The sequence below is a fragment of the Protopterus annectens genome, chromosome 17.part0 (assembly GCF_019279795.1).
Source record: "Protopterus annectens isolate FY-2018-M chromosome 17.part0, PAN1.0, whole genome shotgun sequence".
In the NCBI taxonomy this organism is placed as follows: Eukaryota; Metazoa; Chordata; order Ceratodontiformes; family Protopteridae; genus Protopterus; species Protopterus annectens.
The window spans coordinates 26,949,424-26,975,064 of record NC_056751.1 but is presented as its reverse complement, the minus strand read 5'-3'; positions in this window follow the sequence as shown (position 1 = coordinate 26,975,064).

Sequence of the window (25,641 nt, the reverse complement as noted above, 5' to 3'; positions counted from 1 at the left end):
AGCTACTAGTGCTTCTATGGCTACATATTGAAATAGTCTGCTACTGTGATTATCTACTATTTTCTTTTTTTTTGTAGTTTTTATTTTTATTTTATTTATTAGATTTATATCAGATACTTTTTATAGCAAAGGTTTTTACAGCAGGCATATCTGATGAAGCATATTGCAAAAGTGCTCTACTTCCTGGCAGCACCATTTTTTCAGAGGTTTTATTGATGACCAGGACACTCACACAGACACCAGGGATTTCCAAAACATGATCCAAAGGAGAATAAAATGGGCAAGATTTAGTGGGGGGCACACCCCACCTGATTGCAAAGGTGAAATGTATATGTATTTGTTATTTTTAACAAAGACATATGTATTGATTGCATGATTGCAAAAGCTTCTTGAAGTTCTTTGTAAAGTTTAAATGCATATTGGCAAAGATTGGTCAATGGTACTTTAGATCCCATTGCATCACTGCATTTATCACTGTTTTTGTCACTATGGCATGCTTCAGAATGGTTTCACTGTTTTGATTCCAGTTCATTGTTCATTGTTTCCATTTACCCGACTGCTCGTTCTCTTGTGCTGTTTAACATCCATCCTGCCTCGAGCCACCTTAGCCAGCTTGCTTGAAAATGCTAACCGAATTGTTTAAAAGCATATATCTATAAGGTTTAGTCAATACTACCTCACGACAAACAAAGTATTTTCCCTGATTCTTCTCTTTTTTTTGTGTAGGGCACGGGTCTATTTGCTACTGCATTTATCTGAGTTTATAGCACTCCTTCCCTTCCCCTCTGCTTATAACCGCCACACACCTTTTTTTTTAACATTTTTTATATTTTCAAATTTTTTTTATGTTTTCAGTTTTTATTCTCAATTATTTTTATTTTTATCTTTAATTTAACTCTGTACTAGGTAGAGGCCACACAGTGGATACCCACCTGATTCACACATTTTGTACAGCTTGTTCTGCTGATCAGTTTAACACTCATGTTCTGTTTCCCTGCAACTAGTTCAATTCTGCTCAATTAAAAGTCTGTGGGCCGGATTCACGAAGGCTTGCAAGGAGTCTTAGAGTAGAGTAAGACTTCATGCAGCCATCATGTCTGACGAGTGATCCAGGAACAGCCTGTAGGGGCGTGCAAGAGAGCTCCTAAAATAGCTCTTACATGGACAGGGCTGGGATATGCAAATTACCTCAATTGCAGGCAAAAGGCATGCAAATGATGTAGATTTGCGATTCAGGAAACCCGAACCTGTCTGAGTAAGAGCACTGTTATTTGCAGAAATGTACTCAGTTGACAACTGAGTACCATTCTGCAAATAGCAAAATGGAGCCGTGACAGCTCCAAATAAAGGTTGCATCCAGGGCAGGAAGCATGCCAATGGCCAAATATACGGCCATTGGAAATGTTTCCTGATGCAATATGAAAATAAAAATATATATTTTTTTGCCGATTTCCAATGTTTAAGCATAGCGCAGCACCGCGCAAATGGGCTGCGCTCTAAAAAAACAGAAAACTAAAAATTAAAACCCACAAATGTGGATTTTATTGAAATTGTTAATGTACAATGCAAGGGAATGGCAGGCTGAAGACAACATGGCCACCGAGTAGAGGTTGCTAAGGGGGGAAGCTCAGTCTAAGACATGTAAACAAGCATTAGTAGGCAATCCTATGTAAATGAGTGTTATGATAGTGAATTGCAAGTTTACATAGCAAATGACCACAGTCAGTGGAGTGTAGGAGTAGGATATGGGGAGTAACAGAGTAGAAGATAGGTGACATCACGAGGGGGTTATGTATGAAAGAAGTGAAGCTCATTGGAGCAGAGTGGCATGTGTCAGCTGTCATTTATACATCATGGAAAGAGGTGTGTCAACAGGTAGGCTAGGGAAAGCCAAGAAATGGAAGGTGTATGCCGTGGATAACACCAAAGTTTCTTGCTGAACGGGTATGCGCGTGAGTGCACGTGTGTAAACCCGAGTAAGACAGAGTGCGCGCGTGTAAGCATGAGTGCGCACGTTTAAGCCAGAGTAAGCATGTATAAGGCTGATTAAAGAGTTGTAAGTGCGTTTGTGCTGGTGTGCACGCGTTTTAACCCAAATAAGCAAGTTTTAGTCCGTGTAAGCATGTGTGCGCATGTTAGCTGCTGTGCACGTGTTTGCACTTGTGTGTGTGGCGCTCCCCCCCCTGAGGAAACAGAAAGGAAAAAGGAAGCACAACAAATAGTAGGAAGCTACCAGGGAGTACTAGCATAGCTAGCAGGTGAAAACAATCAGAATCAGGCAATTACACAGGCAGTACACTAGCCCAGCCCAGCCTAGCACTTAAAACTCTGCAAACAACAGTCCAGTATGTTTCTCACAACAGACACTGCAGTAAGCTAATAGAAGTGAAAACTGAAAAAGCTTTACTGAGACAAAGAAATGTTAGGGGCTGCCATTGCTGTTATAAGGCGACATATGCAACATGCTGAGGGTGGTGACAATGGAAATGCTGCTGGACAACACACAGCGAGGAGACGGAGAAGAGTGTACAGGCCCAGGGTAACCTACCAGGGGCTACATGAGCTGGAGATAGTGGAGCGCTATAGAGTGGACAGAGACCTCCTGCAGCAAATTGTTGAACTGTGCAGGCCATGCCTCACACACAGAACCAACAGAGGGGAACCCATCCCAGTGGAAACCAAGGTGTGTGTTGGCCTAAGAATATTAGCAACAGGTATCTTCCAGAGACCAACTGGTGATATGATGGGAATATCACAAGCATCAGCATCCAGGGTACTACACCAGTTCCTGGATGCCATGTCAGCACATGTCAGTGATCATGTATATTTCCCCAATTCCCGTGAGGTATTGGCCAGCAATATGCTTCTCTTCCAGCAAATAGCAGAATACCCTGAGGTAGTGGGTGCAATAGACTGCACGCACATATGCATCAAAGCACCAGCCGGCGAGCGGGGTAGGGTCTACTTCAACCACAAGGGCTTCCCCTCCATCAACTGCCAGGTCGTGTGTGATGCCCAGGGCATAATACTGAATGTGTGTGCAGGCTGCCCTGGAAGCTACCATGATTCCCATATCTGGCATCTGACACAGCTGTACCAGGCATTTGCCAGTGGGGACATCCCACATGGTCACCTAGCGGGGGATGCTGGCTATGCACTGGAGCCGTGGCTGATGACACCCATCAGAAATGCACACACACCTGAACAGGAACGCCATAATGAGGCACACTTACAAACACGTAATGTAATAGAGCGTGTGTTTGGGCTGCTCAAGTCACAGTTCTGGTGCCTGGACACATCTGGTGGAGTCTTGCAGTACTCACCAACTACATGTACCCAAATTATCATGGTATGTGCTATGCTACATAATATGATCCTGCAAAAACAGCTGCAGCAGGACCAGCATAGGCCTGGGCCAAACAGCCCCCCACCATTACCAAGGCCATCACAGGCAGAGCATGACTCGGAGGAGGAACAACCTGAGCCTGCCCCAGTAGGCAGAAGGAGGCATGCCCAGTATGCTTCGGCCTTGGCAAAGAGGCAATGCATAGCACATACACTGGCTCAATAGGAACTCTGGAAATTATACCTCTCTCCGACTTGCACATATAGTAAAAGGGATGCCTAAGTTGACACTACCTGCTTTCAAACATGTGCAGGGAGTGTAGTATGTGCATCCGACATAGGCAGCCCTGCAACACCACCTAAGGCATGATTGCCATGTGTTAAGCAATATAAAGCAGTGCTAAACAGCATTTACCACCATGTAGTATATGCAAACAAAATCGCACACACCAACTAGCACAACTGTGGTCAGTGTTCAGTAATATTGGGCAATGTCCAGCAATGTTGGTGAATATTGAGCAATGTCAGACAAGCCTGGTCTAAGCAGGGCATAGCTGAACAAAAGCCAACACGCTCATATTTGCTTAACAGGCCCTTAAGCAGTCTGGTCTGCTCAGTATGAAAATATAAAGCAGTGATGGGCCTCGAACCCAGGATACTGTGCACTATAGCCAAAGTACTGAACCACTAAACCATGACAGTATTGCAGTGGTCAGCCTGTATGAAGGAATGTTGATAAGTCTATGCAAAGTATTTCATGGAAACCCTGCAGGCACAGCATAATCCTTGTCAAGTTATGACACAAAGGTGAGTCCTGCAGTGAGAACAGAACCTGACTTCCAACACACACAGTATAAATGTTAATATCGGTCATGTTCGCACACATCAACAAATGTAATGGACCTCAGATAGCAACATACTGAAGGGTCACACTGGGCATGCTCACACACTTGAATAAATGAGACAAATGTCAGGCAACAAAACACGGAATGGCAGAACTGGGCATGCTCATACACTTAGGCCATGTCTGAGTACAGCAGTGGGCCACGCATATCTGGCAATTGCATGTGTTAACCCAGGAACCTGTCACTATACAGCAATCCACCCTGTGCACACAGTTATATGACAACAGACACATCTATAATATAGTGGAACCCTGTCATAATCAAATATGTTCTGCAGATACCAAAGTTGTTCATAGAAACTGGTAAAGCAAAGATAATAAAGACCTGCAAACAGTATCAGCAATAAACATTGTGCATCTTGAACATTAGCATAGGTTCAGAGGTCGATACTAGGCTATCTGCCCTAGGGCATGTACAAGCCTAGCCAGAGTGTGTTTGGTATTCGCAACCCTGTCAGATTACTACACTGTGTGTGTGAATAGTATGTTACACAAGATAGCCCATGTACATTTAGGTTAGTGTGCCTCTGTCTAGCAGGGACACAGAAGATATCCCAGGGATAAACATACGATCACCCATACTGTCATCAAGATGTCTCCAGTAGGTGGTCAGTGGGTGGCTCTGCCTATGTGAAACTGGGATTACATTCTGGAGTGAGTGGAGCCTCTGGGATAAGAATCTGTCCCTCCACAATGTCCTATTAACATCTGTGCTGAGGTATACGTCCCAGGAGTGTGTAGCGCCAAGGAAGTCGGATATCCTGAGGTGGAGCATGTCCAGTAATTCTGGGTTGGGTATATCTGTAAACAACAGGCACACATCATATCTGAGTAGGTGGTAAACGACTGAGTAGAGCTGGAGTTACTGCATCTGAACTATGCAGGGCATCTGTGTGAGCCCCTAGATCTGCTTGGTGAGGCACTTCCATGACCAGTACAGTTGCTGCAGGTGTCGGGTAAGGTACACCCCAAATGTGGCATTGTAACCAAGCATGGATGTGATGAGTATAGGGGCACAATGACCTCACTCGATCTAGATGTGAAACCATATGAGATAAGGTGGCCCACATAGAAGGTGTGTCCAACCACTTTGGCAACGTGAATGTCAAAGGCGACAGTATGAACAAGTCATGTCCCCAAACCCCTAACAACTCCTACTGTATGTAATGGAGTACTACCTATGTGGTAATGTGTGGGCATGTTGTTATTCCCAAAGGGGATGACTATGCAACTAATGGCATTTAGCTGTAGGCCATGGCTCAGGCACCAGTCATCCATCTCTGTGAGACCCTGTTTGAGTATGCATGTGGCAGCTGGAGAGTTGATCATGGCACCCAGTTTGCAGTGAAGTGCAAACATGGTCAGCCATATTCCCCCTGTGGTAGCCTGTACGTAAGACAAATATATACTGAACAGGAGAGGTCCCAGGACTGAGCCGTGTAGGATGCCACATGTAACTGGTGTATAGTCAGACATGGCAACTGCAATTCTGACCATGTGGATGCTATCCCTGATCCAGGTATCAATCCATTGTGTGAGATATGTGTCCATATTGACGCTGGTGAGCCTATGCATAATGGCCCAGTGGGTTATTGTATTGAAGGGTTTTGCAAGGTTCAGGTAGGCTGTGTGGACAGCTGTCCCTGTGTCGATGGACCTGTTAGCCATTTAAAGAATACAAACAGGTTCAAGAGGCAAGATCTGCCCACAACAATGCAGAAATGTGTAGGTCACAGTGTCTGTAGGTTCCCGATGTCTATGTGTATGAGTCCCATGACAATACGCTCCATAGCTTTGCAGAACAGGCTACATAGGCTTATAGGGCAATATTGTCTGTGGTCCGTTGTGGCACCAACTCTGTGAAGCGGGACCACTGTCGCTGTATGCCATTCCTTGGGTACATATCCTGTGGTAACTCCGATATTGAACAGTGATGTAATGTGAGGGTTGCGTCTGTCATGATGCTCGTGTAAGATGCAGGCTGGGACACCGTCTGGTCACATTGATACTGTGATGTACGCTTTGGGGAGGGCAGCACTCACCTGTTACTGTGTGATGTCAGGGAGGTTATACTCTGTTGGGATGGATAGTTGCTCCTTAGGGGGGATGGGTGGAAGACATCTGCACTGAACCTGTTTGCCAGGATGTTGGCAATGCCAGTGGGATCAGGGTAGGTTTAGTCAGTATGCAGTAACTCACAGCATATCAGTGAGTGTCCACCCAGGTTCCTGACATAACTGAAGAAGGCAGTGTGATAGTCCTACGTGTCTGTTGCAATTGTCTGGTAGAAGCGGCCCTTAGAAAAGTTCATGAGTGATTGTAGCTGTCTGCTAGTACAGATCACAGATGCCTTCCCAGTCTGGGATTGTACTCTATCATGTAGTAGCTTCCTCCTTATGTTGTACAGCTTATTAATGGCTGGGGTCTACCAGACAGGTCCCCTGCCATTGGAGTAGTGGGTCCTGTTGTTATTTGGGTTAGCACAATCCATGCAGTACACTAGGTGTCCATAGAATGTGTATGTAAAGGATGCAGCAGTGTGAACCATATTTGCCACTGTCTCAGGGTCTTTGAAGGATACCACCTTGCTTCGGTGAAGTGAGATGTTGGCTCATGAGAAGTTCACCAAGATTACCCAGGATGGGTGTGTGGAGGGTATATGTATGCCCAGTGAGATACATGTATGTTCTGACCTTACCAATGAGGGGTATATCGCTGGTGTGGAACATAGAGTCCCCATGTTGGTGATGATCAGGTCCAATATGTATTCGTAACTGAGAAAATGCCAGCACAAAACTCAGTATATATCAGCAACAAAACTACAGCAACACTAAGGTAAAACGTAAGTGTTTTAATACATATCGAACAATTCAATAATCCAGACCGGTTTCAACCTAACATGGCTTTCCTCAGTGGAACAAAAAAAGTACAAACAGGAAATGATGCACAAATGCAGGTTTAAATAAGGTCCATAGACCAATGAGGTGCTTCCAAAGGATTTTAGGCATGCCCATAATACTGCCTGAAAGAAAAACTGAAGGAAAAATACAAACTAGAAAATAAAAAATAACAAGTAGAAAATAGATGATCCAGATAGATCTCCCCAAAAAAGACCTAGATCCATACTCAAGGGGTCTCACACATATAGTAGCACCTCAGGAGATGAATCTTCGACAACTGATATGGAGAGTATTTGTACTGGTGAGTCTCCGACTCCCAAAAAGACTAAAAGCCAAACACATTCTTTAAACTCACTAGGAGGAGGGGTGGGAGAAAGCATAGGAAACACCAAGATAGATACAATTGAAGCACTTATCCAAACATTCATGACACGATAGAAGACAACATTTTGAATATTTCCAAAATTGTCTTGACAGAAGATCAAAAGAAAGTGTTAAATAAAGGTTTAAACTTGGTTCCAGGGTTTTTTGTGGATGAATTTCATATTGTCAAAGATGTTAATGATTTTTGTCGCAGAATCAACCTCAAATTCTTTTTTGAATCCAGGTCTGATTCTCAAAGATCCACAGATTTCAAATTCCATAAATCCAATTTTGTTCCACCTATGAATCGGAATGTGGCTATCTTTCAGCAAGTTGTACTCAAGGACATACATTTTAAACTAGATCACTTTTTACCTCTGAAACATAATCTCTCTACCCCTGAACTACAGGCTTTACAACAGCTCAGGGACAACAAAAACATTGTTATTATTCAGGCTGACAAGGGTGGGGCAATAGCAATCATGGATACAGATTATTATCTGGGGGAGGGAAATGGACAATTAGCCAACCCATCCCACTACATGAAAATGCCTATTGACCCCACCCCGAACTTTAAAAGAGAAATTGACAATTTTCTTGAGTTAGCAGTTTTGGAGGGCTATATATCAGACACAGTTAAATCACAATTAATGGTATGGGACCCACAACAACAGATTCTTTATTTACTACCTAAGATACACAAGTGCCTGAACAAACCACCTGGTAGACCCATTGTGTCTGGTATGGGGTCATTGACGGAACCACTGTCTGAGTTTTTGACTTCATACTTGAAACCACTACTAAATTTGATTTGAGCAAGGATACAAGACACCACCCAATTCTTATCCATTATAGATGACAACCAATTAGAACCTGAGTGGTTACTTTGTACATTAGATGTCAAGGCTTTATACACCAATATACCACACTGGGCTGGACTTGAGGCCCTCAAGTTTTGGTTAGATAGCGCCAAATTCTATCCAGTTGGTTTCAATACGCTTTTGATTTGTATGGCGGAACATGTTTTGAATAAAAATGTTTTCTATTTTCAAGGTGAATGCTATTGGCAGTTGAAGGGTACCACTATGGGAGCCTCTTTTGCTCCTATATATGCGGACTTATTCATGGGCTACATTGAGGAGCAACTCATTTATGATCAAACACATAACATCTATCTTGAGGAGCTGGATATTTGGTGACATTGTCTTGATGATTGTTGGTTAGTTTGGCGTTCCGATGAAGAATATTTGGCTGAATTTGTGTCATACCTCAACCATAACAAATGGGGTATTGAATTTACTTCAACTTATCACCAAAATCAAATCAACTTTTTGGATGTAACAGTCATCAGAAACCCAGATGGTACTTTACGAAGCAAAACATTTCGTAAATACCCGCAATACAATACTTTATTACATGCAACTAGTATGCACCCTAGCTACATCATCCGGAACATACCCAAATCCCAGTTCCTCAGGATATGCAGGATTTGTTTTGCAGAAAATTACTTTGAAGAATCACAACAAGATCTAACCAACAGATTCAGAACCAGGGGATACAAGGAGCCTGACATTCAGTTGCAACCAATTCCACCAGAACTTCCCTTCTCAAATATTGTGAGAGAAATAGGGATGCACAGGATGGAGGATTATGGTTTATTACTACCTATGGGCATAACATCAGTTTGGTTAGAAATACCATGATGAAACATTGGAACATCCTCACTGCCAATGAGGATATTGCCTCCTTAGTCAGTAACACTTGTCAATATGGTTACCATAGAGGGAGAACACTAAGTTCATTTTTTTCACATTATAAGAGGATGGGTTCAGGTGGCATTATACATCAACAACTTACGATGATTGGTGGCAAACTTTGGGGTACTTATCAAAGCGGCCATTGTTCATCATGTCCATTTATATTCACATCTAAACAATTTTCCAGTAAAAACACTGATAGGATTTTTAACATGAAATTTTTTGGCAACTGTAATAGTGATTGGGTGGTATATCTTGCGACTTGCACATGTGGTTCATTTTATGTGGGTCAGACATCATGGGCATTGAGATTAAGCATGTCGGAACATCGTAGTGACATTCGAACCAAAAGAGAAACCAACGCTCTTTTCAGGCACTACACACAACATCATACTGCTAGATTTCAATTTTGTATTGTAGATAGAATTTTGGGTGACAGATCCAACAAACAGGGATGGCATTCCATTCTCAACCAAAAAGAGAAATACTGGATTATCAAGCTAGGGGCACTATTTTCTCCTGGTTTAAATGATCATGTATAACCAATTAATATATCCAATATTAAATGTATTATCATACTTATGTTTTATTACCATATTTGCTATTTGGATCATCTATTTTCTACTTGTTATTTTTTATTTTTTAGTTTGTATTTTTTCTTCCAGTTTTTCTTTCAGGCAGTATTATGGGCATGCCTAAAATCCTTTGGAAGCACCTCATTGGTCTATGGACCTTATCTAAACCTGCATTTGTGCATCATTTCCTGTTTGTACTTTTTTTGTTCCACTTAGGAAAGCCATGTTAGGCTGAAACCGGTCTGCATTATTGAATTGTCCGATATGTATTAAAACACTTAAGTTTTACCTTAGTGTTGCTGTAGTTTTGTTGCTGATATATACTGAGTTTTGTGCTGGCATTTTCTCAGTTACTGATAGTTTGTTTTGCCTTGCACTTGGATCCTACTTGCAAGGCTTTTCTCTTTTTCCAATATGTCTTCCCTCTTGTGGCTGTGCTGACTGATTGTGCCATAGCATATGAGTCCACAAATTGTAGCGACTGTTGGGTGAGGGTGTCGGGGCTTGAGTAGTATCCCCAGTCAATATTTGTGTATATGAAGTCACACAATATAATGGTGTTTGTGAAGACCTTCATATTCTCCATAGTTCCCACGAAAGCCGAGTGTGGTTCCTAAGTTTGGGAGTGTGTTCTGTAGCAGGCAACAAACTGAAAGGCAGTATTGCACAATGGTAGTTGTATATGTATGGTCTGTGATGCTTTGTGCAGTGCTACTAACCTGGAGGTGTGTGTATCTGTGATGTATATGGATAATCCCCCTAGTTGTGTTGTCTGTTCCAAGTCTTGTTGTCAGACAGCATGGTATGAAACATAACCTGGTAGTGCTTGTGTGCATAAGCGAGCCTGAACCAGGCATCTGTCAGTGCACAGATATTGCTATCCTCCATACTGAGGAGAGTCCTGAGTGGCCACAATATGAGGTTAACACAACTGTTGTTGAGCAGCATTACCCTTAGTTTCATTTAACGTGTAATGTCTATGGAGGTGGGTTTGTCTTCTGAGCCCTGCTTAAAAAAGGCACTATGGTGGTAGCAAGAGCCTTAGCCAGCATTCAAAAGTCCAAGGGTGATATGTGCAAGCTGTCCATAGCGAAGCTACGTGGCATGTTGAGCATGTCACCATAGGCTGACAGACACTGTATCCCCTATGAATGAAACAAATTTGTTAGGCAACTGTTAAATGTGATATGTGTGTCCGTATACTGTGACATCATAATTGGTGGGTGTAAGATGCTAGACAAGGTCAGGGTCATACTGGCCTGGGCTACATGATCAGAGTGTTCCTCCATGTATCATGTCATGTGGTCCAGGGAGTAACGTCTGAGGTTATACACACCAGCATGGACAATGATGGTGCCAGTCCTGTACTTGCTTTGGAGTGACCTGACTGCCTGTGTTATGCGGCAGATCCTGGCACCCAACAGACAGCCCAAAGTGACTATTCCCTTGTTAGGGCTGGTGAGTGGTACGTCATTGTGTCTGACAATAAGTGTCGCCTAGTACAAGTGTATTAGGTGTGTTGTTTAGCCCGAAGGGCAGTGACTGTGTGTCACACTGACATTGTGAACTATGTGATATGTGGGTATTGTTGTGGGGTAGAAGGTGCGTGTGTGTCTGCTTTGGAGGTCTCTGCTGCTTAGGTAGAGTACATTTACAACATCCAAGTATGTCTATGTGTGCTAATGTGGTTTGAGTGCTGTTGCTAGAGGATATGTGAGACTGATATGTGGTGTGTGTGGTTACCTTCACCACCTGATAGACTGTGCCAGTCATGGGTTGAGAGAGTTCAGCTCCCTGTATGTCTATATAGGTGCATCTCACACATATATCTGAGTTTGTCGGGAGGAGGAGAGGGTTGTCTGTGTACATGAGGCAGATGTGACATTGTGTCAATATCACAATATCCACCAGCTGGACTGAAGAGTACACACGAAACCGATCCCTGGACATGCCAGGATATTATCATGACATACTCTGTAGCCTGATCACAAAGGATCAGAAGGGTGTTAAGCATGTAAAAGAGTATAACAGGGATTAGTGCTCATGTTCGTTGGTGTTTTGTAAAGAGTAGCTGAGAAGGAGTCTAGACTGAATCATGACACCTCCTTCGGCTATGTCATAAATATCAATGTACACCCATATATGTCCTGAGTCAGGGCCAACTGTACCTGAGTGACAATGCCGACATCATGACAGACAGGCCCATATGTACATACCCATCCCCCACTGACAATAGTCCACATCATCATACCAGGAGATATCACATGTAGAATGGATGAGCAGCTATCCCCACTGCCAAAAGCATGGCAGCAAGTGGAATACATTGATTCCCAATATGTGTCATGCACAAACTACAGAACAAACAGATCATGCACCTGAACAGTCAGCTGAGTCTCACCCCCTACACAGGATGTGGAACCGTTGAATGTGTCACAGCTACATATGGCACTCCCCACAAGTATTGGCGCACAACACACCATGGGAAGTCAAGTCCAATACGCCTATGAAGTTTGATCTGCAAGGTCATGGAGTCCATCATGGTTGCAGTCATAAACAGAGCTATTGGAAGCTGAAATACAAACAACCCTACCAACAGTGGTATGTTCATGTGCAGATCATGGTTCCCAAACATGCTAGACTGTTTGCAAGGCAGCCACCCAGGACATACATCAATGAACACATCTACACATGTGTCACATAGACTTTGAATGGCCCTTTATCAACATCCCAGACACATGTAGTATCCACAAAACCAACAAGCTGTGCATAAATATGTGTTGACATATGACGGAATGTCAATGTGCCCACAGATAGATCACACAAGGTAAGGATTATGAGGTCTTGTTCAAGCTGTTGACACCTGCTGACCCACATGGACCATTCCTGGAATGGCATAAAACAAAGTGTACACACATCACCATGTCCAGTCTGATGATGTCACCATCCTACAAATACAGCCGGAAAAGGGAAACCAGCCAGTAAAGCAAATAGCATGCCGTGTTAATGCGTTACTCTCTAGTATCATACCATAGTTAAGTAGGGGTTTGAATCCTGCAAACAGTGAGTGTGTGTGTGTTGAGTGGGTGGGGGGTGTGTGTATGTGTGCAGTTTCCTTTGAGAGGTGTCCTCTTTTTGGAGACTGGAAAGACTCACTAAAAGAGGTACATTCCTCTTTGGAAAGTCTGATGATGTCACCATCCTACAAATACAGCTGGAGAAGGGAAACCAGTCAGTAAAGCAAATAGCGTGCAGTGTTAATGCGTTACTCTCAAGTATCATAACATAGTTAGGTAGGGGTTTGAATTCTGCAATTGGTGACTGTGTGTGTGCGTGCAGTTTTCTTTGAGAGGAGTGCACATTTTGGAGACTGGGAAAACACACTAACAGAGGTACATTCCTCTTTGAAAAGTCTGATGATGTCACCATCCTACAAATACAGCAGGAAAAGGGAAACCAGCCAATAAAGCAAATAGCACCTAGTGTTAATGCATATCTCTTCAGTATCATAACATAGTTAGGTAGGGGTTTGAAACCTGCAAACAGTGAGTGTGTGTGGGGGTGTGTGTATGTGTGCAGTTTCCTTTAAGAAGTGTCCTCTTTTTGGAGACTGGGAAAACTCACTAAAAGAGGTACATTCCTCTTTGGAAAGACTGATGATGTCACCATCCTACAAATACAGCCGGAGAAGGGAAACCAGCCAGTAAAGCAAATAGCGCGCCATGTTAATGCATCAATCTCTGGTATCATAACATAGTTAGGTAGGTGTTTGAATCTTGTAAATGCTGACTGTGTGTGTGTCACTGTTGGTCAATGCGATGTGGATTTTGCTTTTACTATGGTATGACATAGTATGATTACAACAGTAAGTGCATTGCACACATCAGGTATCTGCGTGGCAAATATATATTTGTACATGTCCTCTCAATCAGTACATAGGTGTGAAGCCTGCATACTACATGAATACATTTGTTTCCATTGACAGGTTGTGCCGCTGCTTCTCAGATCGTAGGTCACATATGTATGTATGTGACAAGTCTATCCACTGTCGAGTTCTGTGGCCAAGGTCATCTGTGGCACACACACCCATGACAGTTACTTAAGAGTAGTGTGAGTGAGGGTATATGCCTGGGGTATATGTCAGACATGGTCATACACAACAAAGACTGCCAAGAATGGACAGTCTTTATAGGAGTATGACTGCCTTGTGGATATGCATTCAGGCCTCTAATGTCTTATGTGATACACCTTGGGACTCCACAATACCTATGGATATGTGGATACCAAGGGACACATGACATAACATGAGGCTGTATGTACACATTGGTACCCAACATACATGTTGAGGGCTACCACCTGTGTGGTACTGATGGGATAGTATGTATAGTACATGAGGATGACTATGCCATAGTCGGCTTACTGCTATACAGCATGTATCAGACAACAGGTATCTGTCTGTATGATACCCTTGTGTAGGATATGCGTCCCATCCAGGGAATGCATTGTAGGCCAATCCATGCTTTTCCAGATTTGGATGGACACATCCCTAGTGTGTCTGCATGTACCTAAGGGGGCTATATGTCAAACAGGTGTGGTTACAGGAATGGGTGGCGGTCATTACCACTGGTTAGTGTTATAGTGTAGCACCGGAAGGATCCAATTGTTACTGGGTTCCCTACTACTGTGTGTCATTTGTCAGAACATCATCCAATGATTGCTTATAGTCATGCTGTTGAGGTTGTGTATACTACCAGACCACAAATCATTGACAGATATTAACGGTATCACCCACAGCATAGTGTCAACCCATGTCATACACATGTCTACCCATGTTAGTACATAACTGTAGTAGAATGCATACTGGCCATTGAAAGATACTATGAGATGTTAATGTGTATGACAGGGTATGACACACGTCCCATGTGTCCACTATGCACGTACATCCAGACAGTGCACACCCACCATGTTCACAGATGTACACTTGCTAATCTGTACTGCACACATCACACATGTACTGTCCACTCACTAACACATGCTGGCAACACATTACACTTCAGCCAAGTGGCACATGGGTGGACAATACATACTCAGACCTAACAGTGGTGTAAACAATGCTACACTGACAATCAGAGCTTTGATGCATAATGTCTGCTCAGATATACCTACAAGGTTGTAGTTACACTTCCTTGTTGACAACTTGCTATAATTGCTACACTGCTATAGTGTCACCCTGTGTATCAGCACCATGTTAGCCTGTCCCTCCGTCAATGATGCAGATGACAGGAGGCGACACAGGTATCATCATATGCACAGGACATTTTGTTGTTTGCCAAAGCCTGACATTGACCCATCCAATCGACATGTCTGTGTGTGTGTGTGTGTGTGTGTGTGTGTGTGTGTGTGTGTGTGTGTGTGTGTGTGAGGGACAACAGTACAACATGTGCCAATGTTGATGTAATGTGTGTGTGTATGTGTGAGCCCCAGTTGTTTGGTTAATGTGTGTGTGTCTGCATGCACACAGCTCCACCATGTGGTTGCCATATATGGTAGTTTGTGGGACAGCCACAGACTGTACCTGCTAGACTGTACAGATCACTGTCTCCAGCCACGGACACAGTACCTGTGCCTGGCAGGGATTCTACGGACAGTATCGGGTACCAACCCTGACTGGGTACTGTCATCAGAGGCAGAGGTATGACGACTGGACCCATGTCCCTCCTGGGACTGGCCAGAGCCACGTGCATGTGGTCTACTGGGACAGTCAATGGACAGGCCATCCCCAGCATTGCTGGGGCAGGTACTGCCACTACGAGAGCGGCTGTGAACTGTGGGCCATCCGCGACCACTGCCAGCTGCTGCTGTTGCTGGCATGTGTTCGCGTCGACATCGCAACCATCCCGCATGGTCCTGACTCATGGAAGACAAGTTGTGGAGGGCATCTAATGTCTCCCCCCCAATGTCTATTAATGACCTCGGTGTAAGTCCGGATGGCACCGGCAAGGTCACGGATGCTGTCATTGATAGCGGTGTAATGTGCCCTCTGCGCCCTAAGTCCCTGCCTGGTGTACCATTCCATACATGCCTGAGCCTGCATTACAGCCCGGAACATACTGGTCATCGTAAGACCTGTGAGGGCACACCTGCCAGAGGCAATACAACCAGTGGTGCTCCCCTGAGAACCCCTGGACCTCCGCCTATGTGGTACCATTCCAGGTCTATGGCTATGGCTGCTGTGAGGGGATGCAAGTGCCATGGGTACCACACTCTCCTGGTCAATACCAACTGTATGCTGTCCCTCGCCTATGGCCATTGGTGGTGAGGGATGTATTGACAGTATGAGTGTGCGCATAGATGGGGTTGAACGCTGTGTACGGTCGATTGGCGGACCAACGACAGACCCTGTCAAATCTTCCTGTGCCAAAATACATGTGTCATCAACTCCACTATTCGTGGCAGTGGCTTCAGGTTGCCTGCTGCTTTTGCCTCAGCACCTGTGAGAGGAAGACAGGAAACACACTTTACGGTCTGCATATGCACACATGAACACATGCACACATGCACACATGTACACATGCACACATGCACACATGCACACATGAACACATGCACACATGCACACATGCACACATGAACACTAATACACACCTCACTACAGCACATACACACACATACCAGCAATCCAACACATACTCTATAGTGGGTGTAGGTGGGTGTCAGTATCACAAGGTAGACAGTCACCACACACGTGTCAGCATGCAGAATATGTGTTGCACAAGACCATGCAGTGCAAGTGTAGATGCCCCTATTAAATGGCAGTATTCATGGCTTTGATGCAACTGTGTAGTTGTTCAGTGATTGGCTACACCCTGGAACACAATGTGTACATGGACACAACATTGCTATGCAGGTATTATCAGCTCTGCAATGCCCTGTGCACCATCACTCACAAGTATACATGCCATGGCTGCATGTGTTATCAGTGTGACACATAGATATCCATGTCTGAGTGCAGTGCCTGTGTCCATAGCAGATAATAGTGGGCATGGGTGTAGCACATGCATGCTATGTACACACACGGGATGTGCAGTGCATGTTGACATGAAGGAATCCCAATGGCCGACATGGCCAGTGTACAGTGGTTATGGTGAGTGTGGGACATATTGCAGATATGTTGGTGCCAGACATGGCATGGCATGCTACACGACTGCAACATTAAACACCACACATACCCAATGTATGCCAAGTGACCTATACACCCACTAGCATTCCAGGACATATATGTGACACTTTGTGTGGATGCTGACTGATGTGCATATTGTGTATACTGGCATATGTAAGCACACAGACAACATGCTATGCATATTGTGTATAGGTGCATATGTTTGCACACACACAACACTGAGGTACAAAGCAATGACTGCTATGAGTAGTACTGTGGTCACTGTAACTGGATGGGGTGTAGTACCCTGTGCCATTATCAACATGCATCTTGTGGTCACTGACAGCTACTAATGTGTGCGAGACCACTGCCTATCATGCTGTACCTGAACTGCAGTGCCGTGGCTACGTTCACAATTACACAGCCACCTTGTACATGGGTGTGTGAGGTGCCCAATAGGGAGCATTGCCTAACATGACTGTGTTATGTGTTGCAGAGTGTTGCACAGCCCCATGATAGGCCTCTACCCCTGAGGTACATCATGTGTGTGTGCATGACATGTGGGATACTGAAGTGTGACCTTACAACGGGTGGGTGGTATTGCCAAATGTAGCATGTTTCCATGTACTGTGTATGATAAACATGTTCTGTTGTGTACAGCTGTAGCAACTATGCATATACAATGTGCAGTACAGTGTTGCCACAATTGTGTCTGCTGCACTGTGCATTGCATGTGAATGAGGCAGCTACTGACTTCACTGAGATGATTGATGTCTCACAGCAAACTTGCACAGCATGCATTATGCGTAGATGTGTTACGTGTACATGGCCTAAACCTCACCTATGACATGCACATTTTATTACCAATATTAAAGTGTTAACACACTCACCAGCATGTATTGTCTGCCCTGCTGTTACACCAGAGGGACCTAGAAGAATATGACACAGTTTGTCAGTGGCCACAACTGTGGCATTGCTACAGTGAGTGTGCTAAACGACAGTGGAACAACAGTCAACAGTCACAGGTGTAGGGATACTATTCCAAATATCAGTATTGCACGTTAGGCAGCATAATTGCTAAACACACAGTACACATCTCACATATGCATTTTCTAACAATACAGGTAATGGTAGTCTACAGCTAGGGTGTATTACCTGCACGCTCCATGTCATCCTGCTGGGTGGCTCCGGCCTCCATGATGACACATATATGATGTTGTTGCTGCTGTACGCCAGGAGCCACCATGCTTAGGAGCAACTCCTCCACTCTGGTGAGGGGGGGATGTATGGCCACCCCACCACCTGTGGCAAGCTGTTGCCTATGGATATCAGATGCATGCCACCAGACATGTCTAAGTAAATCACAGCAGTGATGACGTACCTGCTCATATGTCCATTTATGCATGCCTATGTCATTTACCCAGCGAACAAGGTCTTGCCACAGTGCAGTACGGTCATGCTGGTGCTGGATGGCCCTGGAAAACAGCAGGTTATAGTGCTGCACCAGGCTGTTCAGGATTTCCTGCTCCTCCGCAGTTGAATACGATGGGTTTCGTTGATGAGCTATAACCCTGGAAGACAATTAAACGATATGCGTGAGCATGTCATGTGGCACACTTAACATTATGAAGTACAGATATCACTTAACTGCCATATATAGCATCTATCTGTCTATCAGAGGATACATGCATTCAATACCACATATCAGTGCTCAACCCACAACTGGCTGACAGTGCCTGCAACACTCCATATAACACACCAGTATACACCAGTAGTCGGCACACTGTTTGGGATACAATGCACAACCTTGCCCTGGGTGTATATATCAAGCTAATGCATGAAGAAATATGTCATCCAATGCAATGAATGTCATGTACATTTACAGTATTACCAGTAAACCACCCCAGTCTTTGATGCCATACCCCTACCTGACATATGTGCATGGTTGTTGATATAGCTGGCCTACTGCTGTAACAGAGTATACATGTTGCTAGGTACACACACATACTCTGTAACACACATGTCATTGCGGGCATGGTACAGGCATCATTAAACACACATTGGACATACATACGACACACAGATGTATGCCGACACAGATGAGCATTACCTGTGTACCTTATAGTACTGTGTGCCTCTACTTACAGATACCTATGCCTGTGGTATGTAATCTGTGCAGACTACAGGAAACACACAAGACAGTGTTACCAGGGACTGTGAACATACACCATACTGTGCTGTTTAGGCCTACAGTTTCAGGTAGTACAACAGTTCATATGTGAGCTGGAGTCACCAGCAGTACCACTTACTGAGCATACATGTATTGCTTCAGCCTACACTGGGACACCACAGTCATACACAAGGCACTATGTCACAACATATGCCATCCTACTATGTCTGCTTCCCAATAACTGACACATCTTTCTCCGGCCTCACACCTAGGATGCAAACTACCATGACAGACACAACCTCACACTAAGCTATCACACCTTTACAAACCTTGCACACAGTCACAGTCACACTCATTCCACCTCACATAGCAGGTATTGCACTGAGTACATGTGTGTGTGCATTGTGTCATAGGTAGGTAATACGCTATTGGCCCTAGGGCCTAGAGCAGCCTAGCCATATGCTACCCTGGCCTTTGACACACATGTAATGTGATTTCACTTGCTCCTGTCAACCGGATACACAGAGGTGACTCCCAGAGCATATTACCTATCTCCAAAACAATCATCAGGGGTATGTATGACATCTGCTAATGAGGAGCCTTGTTTGTTCATGCTGGATGGTTTAGTCCAGAGTATGGCATATTTGTGGATAGGAACCTGTACCTCCAGCATGTGCTGTTTAGTGAGGTGACAAGGATTAGGGCCCTAGGTCACGTAGCCCGGAGGGATTGTGAGGTGTTGTCATTCTGGTTGGCCGACTGCTACCTCTGGGTGGGTGGTATGCAACACACTCTAGCTGTGGTTTGTGAGTCAGTCTGCATAGGGCATGTGTTTGAGGGCAGTATTACTCTTTGTTAGGTATGTCTGTGGCCTTTCCACTTGCTGTAGTTGTCATGTGAGGTACATACCACATGGGGCATTGTGATGAGTAGAGGGGAACACCGACCAATATTTCCCTAGATGACACACCTTTTGTGATGACACGTACCACATAGACAGATTACATTACTACTGTTATCACTGTGATTATCAAAGGGGAGCCTACTGTGCACCTGTGTCCCATGTACCCTTCTGACACCAACAGTGTTAGGCAGGCTACCACCTATGTGGCAGTTACTGCGTAAGGTGTTTTGGAATGGGGAATGGCACTGCGGTATCAACACTGGTGTTCAGTCCATGCCTTCGACAACAGGCACCTGTTGCAGTACATATGACCCCGTGTCTCCCTCACTCTTTCTCATATATATATATATATATATATATATATATATATATATATATATATATATATATACACATACATACATATATACATACCTGTCCGTATCTATCCATATCTATCCATATCTATCCATATCTATACATATCTATACATATCCATACATATCCATACATATTCATACATATCTATATATATCTATATATATCTATATATATCTACATATATCCATATATATCCATATATATCTATACATATATATATCTATATATATCCATATATATATCGATATATATCTATATTTATCCATATATATCTAAATATATCCATATATATATCTATATATCTATGCACACATATATATGTATATACATGTATATATACACATACATGTAAACATCCATTGCTGTAAATATAGCTGCACATATAGGCACATATACTGCCCACCTTTCATGGTGGGGATGTCAATTATGCAACAGTTGTGAGACATACGGTCATGTAATACTATTGCTCAATGTTGTGCAGAATGCATTCTGCTGTCCTCAGGCCGTATAGCTGTTGCAGGCCTCACTGCCTGTAGCTCAGTCCCACAGCGTTTAACACCACATGACATATACCGGCACTGCTTGCTTTCTGCAATGCCACACACTACAATCTACATACATATGTGCACATAGCAGCCTTCAACAACATACTTATGTCCAGCCTTCACTAACAGTTGCAATATGTCCCTTGCCCTATGCAAATGTGCATGTACATATAGATACAGACTGTTGCCACATATGGATGATTCACAGTATGTAGAGTACCCTTCAGACACATCTTTCGGATGTCACCAAATACATATCTCTTACATACCTTACCTTTGTATTCCTCACCTCCATCTGTTGTAGGTGTTTTTTTTTATTGTTTATGTTTTTTTTTTTTTTGTTTTGTTTCCTATGTGTGTTTCTGTTTGTTTTCAGCATCTGTCTCCTTCTGCCTGTTTGTGTCTGTTTGTCTCTCTCACTCATGCTCTCTCTCTCTCCCAGTTGTTGCAATGATATTATTGCATGTGTGGACAGCAGATACAGGCTGCTTTTCTAGGTATCTGCACATGTGCATGTGATGGCCTCTGCACCAATTGGTGGCCACCATTTAGTAACTGCATGCAGCCTGCTGTGTGGTAATTGTAGTTCTCACTGTGATTTCAGGACACTGCTATAAAATGATAGGTTAGGTAGGTGTAGCCCTTTCAGTTTTGCAAGGTGGGGACCATACTTGTTTATTGTGGACACTGTTATCTCAGTCAGAAGGTTGGTATATGTCTCATATCTGAAGCTGGGTTGTAGTCAGTGAAATGCATGTTGTACTGAAACCTGACTGTTGCGTCTTCCAGTACACTCTTCTCAGTGTGTATGTTTACTCACACCTCCTAATGCTAACACTGGATACATGGGAGTATGTACTTTCTTTTCGAATTAGAGAATTAACTGGCATACAACAGTAGTTATTGCAATGTATTCCTATGGCTTTCCTATTTTCCCTTTACATTCACTCATTGTAATGCATGTTATATTTCTTTCAGCACCAAGTTATTGTATATCTGCTGTGGTGTAGTGGTACTTCATGCAGACTGGTGAGTCCAAGTTCCTGGGTTCGAGACTGACAAGGTTTTTTATTTTGCTGCTGAGCAGTACAAGGGCCTTGTCATACAGAGTGACTAAGGCACTTTTAAGCAGTTGTAAGAGGGTTTGCGCTGGTTTGCGCGATGCTTAGCGATGCTAAGCTAAGCTTAGCTCAGCTTATTTTATTTTAGCAATACTACACCAAGCTTGGCTTAGCTTATCATATCTTAGCAATGCTAAGCTAAGTGCACACATGTGTACACTGGTGCAAACCCGCTTAGTACTGTTTACAAGTGCTCACTCCCGCTAACCCCTGCGCTCATTTCTTTGACAGAAAAGTAAATGGGGAGATAGGAATGTGGTGATAAAGGGTGCACAAAGAGGGGAAGACAGTAGGGAAACCAGCTCGGGATGTACAGGATGGGTGTGGAGAGGGTCCATAGCTGCCCATTTCTTTACCAGTAACAGCTGTGCATATACAATACATTAGGAGGGATATTTGAAACCTTCCACCCCTGAGAGAGGGGTGAGGACAACTAAGTATGTTGTACTTCCAGTTATGAATATCAGGCACATGCACTGTTTGTGAACTGCTACACTGTCATTAGTACGTTACTCACTTCTGAACAGTTTGTGGTTTGTTTGTGTTGACATTAGCACAGTCTGCTCAGGACAACTGGACATATTTCACTACGGTGTATACCTACCTACACCCTTGGTTGTGCCTGACTACATGGGTATATAGTACCTTTGGGTAGGGGTGCAGATGTGCAGAGTGCATTATTTATTATCGTGTGATGTTTATCTTACTGAACATGCAGAGTTGCTGTGTGCCTGTAAGTCTATGAAAGCTAGTAGTCTGCCTGAGTAGCTCCCACCTGTGGACATATCCAGATGGTAGACAGAGGTCAGCCTAGTATTCTTTGACTGTGCACCACAGCAGTCTTTTCAGAACCTGAACAATGGCATTGTCACAGGTGGTTGCTAGCAGTACATGGCTACATCCTTTGATATTTCTGTGTTGTACTTCTACATAAGGGCATGCTTGTGGGATTCATTCTACAGCTATTTGCAGAGTGTGTAACAGCAGACAAGCTGATATGCCTGTGTGTTTCTGACTCTTCCAGGCCTCAGATACTCTCAGGTATATATTTGAACAGCCTCAGGGAAAGGTACATATAACTGGGATACACCTGTGATATATTTCAGACATTTTGCAGTTCAGACTTTGGGGGATTCAGAGCATATGTATTACTACACCTTTTCTGATGTGCAAGCAGTGTCTACTCTCACTTATTGACATTTGTCATTAAGTGAGATTCCCCACCTTTCTGCCTACTGTTAGTACATTTCACAGGAAGTCAGAGGGGCACAGCTAACATTTGTTTACAAATCAGGGCCATCACTGTAGATCAGTCACTGTTGGGAGGTCTGGCCTGTGACCTATGCAAATATGCCAGTTTTTATCCTGCTCTGATACTGTGTGGGGTTTGCAAGGTGCTACTGCAACATTATTCCGTACTAGCATGGCTGATTCTCTTTTCACAGTCATGTTATGGAATTCCACAACACCGGCTGGTTAAGGCCCACAGAACAAGATTTGTGTTATGCCATTCCTATTTTCCCTTTACATTCACTCATGGTAATGCATGATATATTGCTTTCAGCACTAAGTTATTGTATATCTGCTGTGGTGTAGTGGTACTTCATGCAGACGGGTGAGTCCAAGGTCCCAGGTTCGAGACTGACAAGGCTTTTTATTTTGCTGCTAAGCAGTACAAGGGCCTTGTCATACAGAATGACTAAGGTACTTTTAAGCAGTTGTAAGCGGGTTTGTGTGGGTTTGCACAATGCTTAGCAATGCTTAGCTAAGCGCACACAAGCTCACACTCACGCACCCCCACTAACTACTGCTTAAAAGTGCTTACTCCCGCTAACCCCCTTGTTAATTTCTTTTAAAGAAAAGAAAATGGGGAGATAGGAAAGTGGTGAAAAAGGGGGCACAAAGAGGGAAAGACAGTAGGGAAACCAGCTCGGGATGTGCAGGATGGGTGTAGGGAAGGTCCATAGCTGCCCATTTCTTTACCAGCAACAGCTGTGCATATGTTTGAAATTTGGTGTGAAATTTGAAACCTTCCACCCCTGAGAGAGGGGGTGAGGACAACAAAATATGTTGTACTGCCAGTTAGAACTATCAGTTTACATGTCCAGCGGACATGTGCGTGAACTGGGCAGCTATGTATGGGGTGTAATTTTTTTGTGGGAACAGATTGCCCTTTTTTTTTTTTTTTCAGGTGAGAGTGGAATGTGAGGTAGAGGAAGTAGGTATATTTGAGGAGGTAGGTTGGGGAGGTAAACAGACAAGACAAACAAGATGCATACAGGGGCGAAGTTTGACACATGGGGTGGGTGAACACAATTGACAGGGAAGGATGCTTGGAAATCACAAGCCCATGAGCCCACAGATGGTAACAGTGGAACTGAGATCCCCACCCATGGGCAGTCACCACTGCACCTTCGCAGCCCCAAGGGTGGCTGTGCTGAGCACTGTGTAGGACGGGCAGGCTCACCCGAGAGACGTGCCACTCTCGCCTCGAGCTGGCGTAGGGGATCAGTGACTGAACGCTGGATCTCCCTACGCACCACAGCCCAGACCCTAGCAAGGGTGACAGGTGGCCCTCCTCTGCCCACACTTGCACAGGGGGGATGAGCCCCATCCCCTGCAGCACTTCCAGCCGAAGGTGGCACAGGACCAACGGAGGAGGGGAGCCCAGGCTTAGCACCAGAGCCACTGGTGCCAGATGCACTCGCCAACTGAGGAGGGACAGGTGGGTCCGCTGGAACTGGCCTTCCCATACGTTCTGTGATTAGGTGTGTTTAATTACAACATAAACAACAGCATTCCATATTAGTTGTAATAGCATGCGGTAATAGTCATATTAACCCAACACACCAAGGTTCCAACAGTTGAACAGCAAGCATAACACATGCATATATTGAACAACAGTGGATATTCCAACAGCATGCAGGGATGTTTGGTAGCAAGAGGCCACCATGAACGTGGTGTTTGAACAGGGCACATGCATCAACATCAATGCAAATATTTATAAAACAATAGGACATATGTCCCAACAAATATTTAAGATTACACATACCCATTGAGGTGTGGAATTGCATGGTTTATGCACATACGGTAGGGTGTAGAAAAAACCTCGGTTAACATCTTATAATGACCTTTTAGTCTACACTACATTCCCAGTGACTGCAAGTGTATATCCCCTACCTGTATTATTACACTTGCCACAATACATTAGGTTGTGTCATGAGTTTGGCTAGTTCAATATATGCTTGACATATATCTGACATACTAACTGTCCAGGATGCAGATGTTACTGCTACATATTTCTTGTTTGCATTTATATTTCTTTATCTACATATCTGGGATGTTTTCACATGACATTTTCACTTCGATTTGTACAGAATCCTGCATTTCTTGACACAAACTCACATTTCTGGTGAATAATTACTTGCTACACGTGTGCCAGGTTTACTTATTCATGCCAGCCAGTAACTGACTATTGTGGACTGTATATATGTTTCACAGCTACTAGCACTTCCATCACCCACTTTATATGGGACTGCAT